Raw genomic sequence first — 12,044 nt, 5'->3', positions numbered from 1 at the left:
ATGGGTCAGGTTGGAGAAAAGTTTAGAGGTCAGAGTGTATTGCAAGCTAAAATCAGCCCAACGTTCACTGACAAGGATTGGATTTGTGCCCTTACAATCTAATCATACTGTGAAATGTAAACATGGAGTCACTGACACTCTAAGACCCATTGCAGAAAAGCCAGTAAGCATGCTGTAACAATGCCCTGGATATGCACCTTATGCTGCACAGCTCCAGGGAAATCAATGCATATTCATAGATTTTGTAGATTCATAGAGTATTAAAGCTGAAAGGGATCTCACAAGCCATGAATCTGTATCTGACTGACTCTCTCTTTTTAAAAAACATCAGAGAGACAAACACTGTGAGGTTATAGAACTAGCCCCAAGGTAACACAGCCTGGTAAGAATAGGACTTGGATTTCCTGAGACATAAAAGGCTTCTGTTTGCAGCTTGAAGAAAGCAGTCTCCAGACAAAGTAAGCAGTCCTATTTACCTAATATGAAACAAAACTGCCGACTGTCATAGAGGATATGAAACCATACTTTGCAAGACCATCAAGTCTACAAGGGACTATCCCACCAGCTGGGGAAAACACCACTAGCTCTAGTCTAACCACAGACTCTCCATCTTCAAGTTAAATGCTGGTACTTAGCATAACACTCATTGAAAGTGATGGACAAGGCTGCAGTAAATCTATTCATGTCTATCGATATGAAACAGCCTGCCTTATAAGAGTTAACAACATGGATTATGGTGATCTACGCTTCCATGAATTTGGCTCATTTCTTTCATCAGTTATGGGCATTTTCTTGTCTCCTCTGTAGTAGCAATCAAAAGACGCAGCAATCCTAACTTAGATCATGAAAACCATGAAGTCAAGCCCAGAGAAAAACACATTCTTTTTTTTTTTTTTTTTTTTTTTTTTTTTTATGTGTTTTTTTTTTTTTTTTTTTGAGATGGAGTCTTGCTCTGTTGCCAGACTGGAGTGCAGTGGCACAATCTTGGCTCACTGTAACCTCCGCCTCCCCAAATTTAAGCAATTCTCCTGCCTTAGCCTCCCAAGTAGTTGGGACTACAGGGGTGCACCGCCACACCCAATTTTTATGTTTTTAGTAGAGATGGTTTCCACTATACTTGGCCAGGATGGTCTCGATCTCTTGACTTCATGATCCACCCACCCTAGCCTTCCAAAGTGCTGGGATTACAGGTGTGAGCCACCGCACCCAGCCAAAAACACATTCTTGACAGAAGACATTCTCTAAAATTTAAATAACTAGCATTAATAGCAAACATAAAGCACTTAACTGGTTGCAAAATGTTTCAAATCTCTTTGGCCTAACACAAATACTATAAAGGTGTATTATTTCTATTTCTGTTTTACAGATGAAGAAACTAAGGTTCACAGTGAATAAGTACTACAACTAGGATTTGAGCTTAGAAATCTTATTCCAAATCAAGTCCTTGCTACTCTACTACATATCTTCATATTAAAAGATCCCAGATGCATTGTAGTGTGCACCTGTAATGCCAGTTACTTGTGAGGCTGAGGCACAAGAACTGCTTGAACCCGGGAGGTGGAGGTTGCAGTGAACCGAGATTGTGCTACTTTACTCCAGCCTGGGTAACAGACTGAGACTCTGTCTCCAAAAAAAAAAAAAAAAAAAAAAAAAAAGTTCTTAAAGCCGGGTTATACTAACTAGAATAAGATGATCAGCATTCCACATAAAGTTATAAAACTAAGCATACCTCCTCATTCATCCCAAACATATTCAGCAATACCTCAGTGATCATTTTGTCAGTAAATTCTCCATACTCTTACTTGTAACACCTCTGTTCTTTCCACATCTCTCATAAGGAAGCAATCAAAATCAAACAAAGCTAAAATTTTCACTAGAAAAGCTTCCCTGGGGGATAGAGGTGATAAGGGATAAGGATCAAGAAAGATGGGTGCTACATGGCCAAGTGGACACATCTGCAAAGAGCACAAGCAATGCCACAGAGACTGACGGGTCTACCGCACATGCTTGAAGTCAGAGCTGAGGTAAGAGCAGCATTCGGGCATGCTGCATGCATGCTGTGCAGAGAAGCCTGGAGGTCCCATAGCAGGCAATGAGCAAGTCAGTGAAAAAAATGCAGGAAAGGTCACTCTCTGAGTACTTGTGTTAAAAACCCATAAAAAACATCATCAGTAATTTCTGCTGCACATTGATTTCTCATCTATGCATCAGGAGAGGAACCTGGGAGGTGCTTAATCAGCTGCCAATGACAAGATTCACTCTCATTTAGAATTGGAAACAATAATAGTTAGATTTTGTCTTTGCCTCTTTTTTTACTGTCTGGTCTATTTCACAAATTTAATAAAGCTAAGAATTAAAAAAAAAAAAAAAAACCTTCAGGCAGTTTCAGTCTGAAGCAGACACATTCTTTCTTCCTCCAACTGCAAAAATTCCAGAAGGGGTGTGTGTCACACAGTAAGAAAGGTTCAAGTTTACTCTCTTCTTTGCCAGACTGACCTTGAGGCACACTAAATCCTTGAACAGGCCCCTTTCCCCTAGAAACTTCTCTTCTCTCTGCTAGCTGGAGGCAGATAGCACAGAGTGCAGACTATGGAGTGAGAAAAACCTGAATTCACATCCTAATTTCAGTATTTACCAGCTGGGTGATTTGGGGCCAAGGACTCAATGCCTCTGTGTCATTTTTCTCAGCTGTAAAATGGGAATAGCAATAACTGCAGGCCCCTTACACTTGTATGGGATTGGGTAATAAATTTCAAAAATCATTTGTAAAATCTTAGAAAGCATTGGTGTTATAAATTGTCAATGGGATAACATTAGTTAACTAGGTTGAGAGATCAAGTAAGTTACAGTGCTCTGTGAACTAAGTGCCAACTATCATTCCACACAGCAGCTTCAGATGTTAATGCAATCTTCCCCAAGTTTAACTTCTCAGACTATGAGCTGCCCAATGAAAGGTCTTTGTTTTCTATAATACAGGTACCAAGTGTCCTGCTCCATCAACATACAGTCTTGAGAGGAGTTCATCTCATTCATTTATCACAGCAGCACATCTCAATGATACTTTGCTACCATCACCCAAACTAGGTACACTGTCAAATTTTAGCATCTCTTTTTTAAGGCCTACTAGTCTTCTTCCTTAAAAATTGTCATGATTTATCAAAAAAAAAAATAAAAAGTAAATGTTAATAGATTTCCTCAGCAGCATCTGACAGTCTCCATAGTATTCCAAAAGAGAGAAAGAAATCTTCACCGTTAAGTGCCTTTTGACAGGTGACTTCACACACACAAGCACGGCCATCCTTGCAAAGGCTTGTTCCTACTCAAAAGGCTATACTGGGTCAGAGAGTTGATACATAGAGGCCCAGTGTGCTGTGTCACCTGTGGCCAGTTCGTTGGCCCTCTGTAGGCATAAGTACAGCAGCTTCTTTTATTACTGTAAGACCTTATTTTGAAAAACACATTTGTATTTTGTGACTATAAAAGAATTTTCTTCTTATTGCAGACAATTTGGAAAAGAAAAATAAGGAAAAAACATTTTAAACTGCCTAAACAATTTTTTATTATTGTAGACAATTTAAAAAATAAAAATAAGGAAAAAATATTTTAAACTACCTATAATCTCTGAACATAGAGGAAACCCTTGCTAACAGTATGCTTTTTTTCTCACAGTCTTAAGATATTTAGAAAGAGAGTTTTTTTTTTTTTTTTTTTTTTTTTTTTTTTTTTTTTTTTTTTTTTTTTTTTTTTTTTTTTTTTTTTTTTTTTTTTTTTTTTTTTTTTTTTTTTTTTTTGTTTGTTTTTTTGAGACAGAGTCTCACTCTGTCACCCAGGCTGGAGTGCAGTGGCACAGTCTTGACTCACTGCAGCCTCCACCTCCTGAGTTCAAGCAATTCTCCTGCCTCAGCTTCCTAAGTAGGTCAGATTACAGGCATGTACCACCAGACCTGGCTATTTTTTTCTATTTTTAGTAGAGATGGGGTTTCAGCATGTTGGCCAGGCTGGTCTCCAAATCCTGACCTTGTGATCTGCCTGCTTCAGTCTCCCAACGTGCTGGGATTACAAGTGTGGGCCACTGTGTCTGGCCCTGGTTTATTTTTTAAAAAATTATTTTGCTTATGTGCATTAGATAGAAATTTCTTTCCTGTATTGGAAAAATATGATTTTTTTTCAGCCTCTGGACAGGGAAATCAAGGAGCCCTCAGTCTCCCAAGGGATGTAAACTCTGATTTATCCCTATGTTTGATTCCAGAGAACAATCCTGGGAGCTAATGGTGGAGGCAAATCTTTTACAGTTGGAGGAACATCGTTTCGTCAAGAGGATTTGGCTCTGCTAATGTTTCCAATGGTGATCAGTTCCCTCATGAACACACCCCCAAAACATGCACCCTTCCTTTAGTGGTAGATGCTACTGAGTTAGGGTTTGGGACAAACCTATGGCTGCAACTTTTTTTAAAAAACCAGGACTGAGTAAGAGAGATTTTGGCCTTCCTTGAAATATAGCAGTTGATAGTTAAGTTAGTTTCAGACATTCAGATATTATACTCTCTTTTGAGAAACTAATCTCGTCAATTCTCTGAAATAAGTAGTGCCACAAATTCTTAAAAGAACAGAGTTGAACCCCATTGTCTCAGCCCAAAATCCCCTGAAACCAATAAGCAACTTCAGCAGAGTCTCAGGATATAAAATCAATGTGCAAAAATCACAAGCATTCCTATACACCAGTAACAGACTTAAAGAGAGCAAAATAAAGAACAATCTGCCATTCACAATTGCTACAAAGAGAATAAAATACCTAGGAATACAACTAACAAAGGATGTAAAGGACCTCTTCAAGGAGAACTACAAACTACTGCTCAACGAAATAAGAGAGGACACAAACAGATGGAGAAACATTCCATGTTCATGGTTAGAAAGAATCAATATTGTGAAAATGGCCATACTGCCCAAAGTAATTTATAGATTCAATGCTATCCCTATCAAGCTACCAATGACCTTCTTCACAGAACTGGAAAAAAACACCTTAAACTTCATAGGGAACCAAAAGAGAGCCCGCATAGCCAAGTCAATTCTAAGCAAAAGGAACAAAGCTGGAGGCATCACACTACCTGACTTCAAACTATACTACAAGGCTACAGTAATCAAAACAGCATGGTACTGGCATCAAAACAGAGATATAGACCAATAGAACAAAACAGAGGCCTCAGAGGCAATGCCACACATCTACAACCATCTGATCTTTGACAAATCTCATAAAAACAAGCAGTGGGGAAAGGATTCCCTGTTTAATAAATGGTATTGGGAAAACTGGCTAGCCATATGCAGAAAGCAGAAACTGGACCCCTTCCTGACACCTTACACTAAAATTAAATCCAGATGAATTAAAGACTTAAACATAAGACTTAACACCATAAAAAACCCTAGAAGAAAACCTAGGCAAAACCATTCAGGACAAAGGCATAGGCAGGGACTTCATGACCAAAACACCAAAAGCATTGGCAACAAAAGCCAAAATAGACAAATGGGACGTAATTAAACTCCAGAGCTTCTGCACAGCAAAAGAAACAGACATTAGAGTGAATTGGCAAACAAAAGAATGGGAAAAAATTTTTGCAATCTACCCATCTGACAAAGGGCTAATATCCAGAATATACAAAGAACTAAAACAGATTTACAAGAAAAAAACAAGCCCATTCAAAAGTGGGCGAAGGATATGAACAGACAGTTTACGAAAGACGACATATATCAGGTCAACAAACATATGAAGAAATGCTCGTTGCCACTGGTCATTAGAGAAATGCAAATCAAAACCACATTGAGATACCATCTCACGCCAGTTAGAATGGCGATCATTTAAAAATCTGGAGACAACAGATGCTGGAGAGGATGTGGAGAAATAGGAACACTTTTACACCGTTGGTGGGAATGTAAATCAGTTCAACCATTGTGGAAGACAGTGTGGCGATTCCTGAAGAACCTAGAAATAGAAATTCCATTTGACCCAGCAATCCCATTACTGGGTATATATCCAAAGGATTATAAATCGTTCTGTTATAAGGACATATGCACATGAACGTTCATTGCAACACTGTTTACAATAGCAAAGACTTGGAACCAACCCAAGTGCCCATCGATGATAGACTGGACACGGAAAATGTGGCACATATACACCACGGAATACTATGCAGCCATAAAAAATGATGAGTTCATGTCTTTGTAGGGACATGGATGAACCTGGTAACCATCATTCTCAGCAAACTGACACAAGAACAGAAAATCAAACACCGCATGTTCTCACTCATAGGTGGGTGTTGAACAATGAGAACACATGGACACAGGGAGGGGAGGATCACACACTGGGGTCTGTTGAGGGGATCTGGGGGAGGGACAGTGTGAGGTGGGGAGTTGGGAAGGATAACATGGGGAGAAATGTCACATATAGGTGATGGGGAGGAAGGTAGCATACCACATTGCCATGTATGTACCTATGCAACAATCTTGCATGTTCTTCACATGTACCCCAAAACCTAAAACACAATATATAAAAAAATTTATATATAATAAAATAAAAATTAAAAAATAACAGAGTTGATACTCCTCAGAGTTAAGCTGTTCTGCTTTGTAGGGACAATGATGCTGCCTATGACTCAAACTGCATCTTTTACATGGTATTAACAAATTATTTGGGTTGGTTCCAGGTCTTTGCTATTGTAAACAGTGCTGCAATGAACATTCATGTGCATGTGTCCTTATGGTAGAACAATTTATAATCCTTTGGATAGACTGGACAGGGAAAATGTGGCACATATACACCATGGAGTATTATGCAGCCATCAAAAACAATGAGTTCGCGTCCTTCGTAGGGACATGGATGAACCTGGAAGCCATCATTCTCAGCAAACTGACACAACAGCAGAAAATCAAACACCACATGTTTTCACTCATAGGTACGTGTTGAACAATGAGAACACATGGACACAGGGAGGTGAGCACTACACACTGGGGTCTGTTGGGGGGAAATAGGGGAGGGACAGTGGGGGTGGGGAGTTGGGGAGAGATAGCATGGGGAGAAATGCCAGATATAGGTGAAGGGGAGGAAGGCAGAAAATCACATTGCCATTTGTGTACCTATGCAACAATCTTGCACGTTCTTCACATGTACCCCAAAACCTAAAATGCAATAAAAAAAAATATTTTCTCTTGAGGTCATTTACTTAGCTATTGGCAGAGAGGTTTTAGCTTCCTCCATGGGATGTTTTCAGCAACACAAATTCAAACCCCTCACAGATGTTTTCAGCAACTCCTGAATATGAACATGTAGAGGTGAGTATTGCTGCTATTGTTGAATTACTAGCTAGTCTCCAACAGAGCCGGGTGCAAATGACATGTGTTGAAGTAGGAAAAGGAATGAAGCTAGGTAGGCAAAGTCATGCAAAGATTGCTCCTGTGTGTGAGAAGGACCTACCCTTGAAGACTCAAAATAATCCCCAGAGGTACATGCTCGGCTAAAATTCTGTCATTATGGAAGTAGAAAGGAATGAACAGGAGAGAATAATATTAGTATTGACTCTACAGTTGCACACAGGCACCATATGCCAGGAATATATGGCCACATTTATCCTTCTATGCTTTAAACATTAGGGAGAAATGTGATGGAGAATAGTACTTTATAGCTTAGGCTTTGAGGTAAGAAAGAAGGAGCTGGATATTTGTCCAAACTCTACCTGTGTGGTATTGGGTAATTACCTAAATATTCTAAGCCTTAGTTTCTTCATCATCCATAAAATGGACATTCTTTCAGCACTTACCTCTCACAGAGCTTTGGTGAAGATTACTGAGATAAGCAAAGCAAAGCACGTGGCAGGCACTTAGGATTCATAGGAGTTAATTACAAAATTGTGGTTATGATGACCATCTGCACTTTAAAGGTGAAGACATCAGTCTTAGAGAGATTAACTTGATCTGGTCACATCCTATGTCCTTGATCTGATGTTCTCACAGAAGTGAAGCTTTTTGTTGAAGCCCTATTATACCTTGACTTTGTAGCCTAATTTTTCCAAGTCTTACCAATTGAGGCTATTTTGAAGCTTGTTCTGAAACTATTAAGGATAAGACAGAACTTCTCGTCTTGTTCTTAATCATTTCACACCATTATAGAAGACTTGACATTAAAGGCTTTATATTTAGAGGAAGAATTAGCATGTTGAGCCCATTGTTCCAAGCTGCTGCAATCATTCTGTCTTCTGCATTTATCATTCCAACATTATCCACACCATCCAGCTCCACATCCTCTGCAGTGTTTATCAGAATACCTTCCATATCCTCATGACTCATAAAAATGTTGAGCAGATGGAGCTCCACAGGGCATCTCTGGAGACCAACTTGCCTCTCATACAATACTAAGCTTTACCACCTTACCTTACAAATGAGTAAACAGGTCAATCTGTAAATAGGTTAGATGTCTATATAAATCTGTATAGCTAGTGCGTGAGGTTGAATGTCTATAAAATGTTACATAATAACCTTACATCTGGATTTTTTATTAAAGAAGTATTTTTTAAGTAAAGAAGTAAAAGTATCAGGAAGCAATCCTTTTGCGAATAATGTCTAATAGAGAAAACAATCAGGTAGTCAATATTTGAGTAGGCATCATGCTAAACGCTGGATCAGATAAAAAGATGTACACATGAATGACTCCTTGTCCTCAAAGAGGTTATCACCCAGTCTGGGGCAGTGGTAATTCTTTGTTTTTTAGTAGCTCTTAACAAGCCAAAACAATGCATTTTTAATAATTAAGAGTGCCAGGAATTTAAAGAGGGAGAGAAGTTCCTTACAATTACAACGTCCTGCTGTCTACTGGTTTCTCCCAGCATGAAGCACAGTGGGTAAAGCAGCACTGCATTCGCAGCAGGTGCTTGCAAACTGTGTGTGAAGCCCAGCTCTTCGCTGGCACTTTGCAGACAACTTTGTATCAGAAGATTTATGCAAGAAACATATCTTAGGAAGAGAATGAATGGTCACAGTCCATGAACATTTTCATAATAGACATCTAAGTTTTATATGCAAAGATTATAGAGCCACACATTTATTAGCTTCTCCTTGGCAGAGATGCGACCTGCGGGGAAGCTCCAAAATTTCTACGGAGTAACAGAGTGGTTCCTACAAGGCACAGAACCACCCCCTTGACAAAACTATGTGGTTGTCACAACAGGAGCCATGCATTCCCCAAGATCTCACATAATTCACAACTCTAATGCAAAATTGATATTTGTTATTAAATAGTTTAATAATTAGGTAAAATTAGGAACACATTTTCCCAGAGCATAAATCTGTAGCTATGATTGCATTTTTGTCCAATTTTGTTTTTGTGGGTTAAAAAAAACCCCACAAAACAGAATTGTTTTGCGTTGCTAGTTCTATGGATATATTGTCGAGTGCTGAAATTAATACTACCACATATGACATTTAACCTCACTAGCCATGCCAATTTATATAGACATCTAAGCTATACTGTCTTATAATACATTTCTTATATTGTGCAGACTGTTTGGTCTTCAAGTATCACCATGGAATATTGATTTACCAAATTCAATTTCCAGGCCAGGGTTGCTAGCTCTATGGATGTATTATCTAGGGCTGAAATTAATACTACCACATACATGACATTGTTATTACGTATAAAAAAGACCATGTTAACAGTTGCTGAAGTTTTAACTTAAACATCATTATCATTTGTAGAAAATTCAGAGACTATAAATGACAGTATGATACATAGAATTCTAACAAACGAAATGGGTTCTCTCCACTTCAGTGACTCAAGTGGTACAACCATGGGATAATAACATTAACATGATTTATACTTTCTGTATCCTGATGGCTTAAAATTTTAAAACCATAGTTAAAAAAAAATAAATCAACTTAGGGATTTGTTTTGAAATTTGAGGCACTGAGCATCTTTAAAATGTTTTGGCCTTAAGTTAATTTCAAATGTATATCTCTCATATCTGCATGAAAAGCAACCCTGTGAAAATGAAGATTTTGGTTCAAAGTGAAGCTGCAAATCTGAGCACTCAAAGTGGTTCACAGAAAACATAAAAGGCCAATGCTCAGAGGTGCTTGCCCTAGGTGGGTATCACTACCTCTTCCATAGACCAACCACAGAAGCTGAAGATCTCAGCCACCCACCCCTTTAAGACCCTAAATGACATGTTCCTCTGTTGAATGGGCTTCTTTGTAGACTCTTCTTCCCAAGCCATTCTCTATTCCAGGTCAGTATGATCTTACTGTCTCCTGAACACCTCCCACTGGCTCATGACTGTACCTGGGACACCATTTCTACCTCTCTAAAGGTCTTCCATTGTTCACTCCAAGACTAACCAACTCAGTTCACACCAGTATTACCCAACTACATAGCACTGAAGCATATTCTGTCTTATTAGCATATTGAATCACTAAGCAAATTAATAAATTTCCCTAATAAGTCAACATAGTACATATCTCTGGAGCGATGCAGAGCCAGTTAAGGCAAGATCCTAAGAGCAGATTGTTAAATTTTCAGATTTACTGTGAGCCAGTGATATCACATTGATAGCTGGAAATTAGCCATGTTGAGTAATGCTATAAATATCATAGAAGTTGGTAAGTGCTACAAGGTGCCCTCCCTCCAAAACAAGTGTTAGTTAATAAACATATAACAGCATATCTTTAACAGATGATAATGTTAAAGTCTAACGTCTATCAGCCCTCATGTTTACACTCAACCACTTACTTGCTATGTAACTGTGTGCCACTTATTAAATCTCTCAAGTTTCAGTGTCCTTATTTGTCAAATGGAGGTATTAAAAGAGCCAGCATTACAGGATAAAAATGAAAATAAAAACTATGCATTCATATAATGTGGTCGGTAGGGTGCCTACACAGTATACCATTTGATAAAACTCAACTATTATCATCATCACGTCCTAGTGGAGAACAAGTGAGGGACAAGAACACTTAAAATTACAGTCACTGCTAACTGAATTTAGTCAGTTTTGATTCATATATATTTTTAAAAAGAAACTTTAGCCAAAACCAAGTCAATATACCAATTCCATAAAACCAAGATATTTTAAAAGATTAGAATCTGTGTCTTATATGCCACAAGAGGACGAGAAATAAAAGTGAAATCTGGATCTAGTGCTTCTTCTCACAGCAAAGTTCGTCTGGAGTCCAGGAAAGGCGGGCTCCCCCAGGGCCTGTCAGGCGCCTCCTCCTAGGCCTAAATCACTGGCCGCCTGCAGGGAGAGCCCCTGTCAGGGGAGGGGCAGAAGCAGCTCCAGACCCTCAGGGGACAGAGAGCTAGGATGCCCCAAAACCTCACCTCTAGAGTCTCCCTTTGGCCACATCACCAGAGCAAAATTCAAAATCTACAGTTTGGGCAAATTTCCAGGGGGCCTCCTGGACATGAGAAGCAGCTAGAATCCCAGGACACTGTCATGGGGTGCAGACCAAGAAGTCAGTCAGTCAGAACCGGAGCAGCCTGGATTCTCCCGGAAGCCCAGGCTGGTGGGCGCCCTCTGTCTCCCAGACCATGATTCACTAGCTATGTGATACTTGGCAAGGTTACTTAATCTCTGAGACTTGGCTTTCTCATTAAATGATAAAAATTAACAAAGCATTATTGGAAGGATTATGTGCTTTTTGTAGAAGAAGTGGCTGGCACAGCATCAAGCTTATTGTAGATGCCTATTGACGGTCAATTTCCTTTCCTCCTTGTTTTTTCCTTAGGAAAAGTTTCTTTAAAAATGTCTGTAAGACTTAAACATAAGACCTAACACCATAAAAACCCTAGAAGAAAATCTAGGCAAAACCATTCAGAACATAGGCATAGGCAAGGACTTCATGGCTAAAACACCAAAAGCATTGGCAACAAAAGCCAAAATAGACAAATGGGATCTAATTAAACTCCAGAGCTTCTACACAGCAAAAGAAACAGACATTAGAGTGAATTGACAACCAACAGAATGGGAAAAATTTTTGCAATCTACCCATCTGACAAAGGGCTAATA

The sequence above is a fragment of the Cebus imitator genome, unplaced genomic scaffold (assembly GCF_001604975.1).
Source record: "Cebus imitator isolate Cc_AM_T3 unplaced genomic scaffold, Cebus_imitator-1.0 Scaffold302, whole genome shotgun sequence".
Taxonomy (NCBI): Eukaryota; Metazoa; Chordata; class Mammalia; order Primates; family Cebidae; genus Cebus; species Cebus imitator.
The sequence above is the reverse complement of the archived record's forward strand: the minus strand, read 5'-3'. Positions refer to the sequence as shown.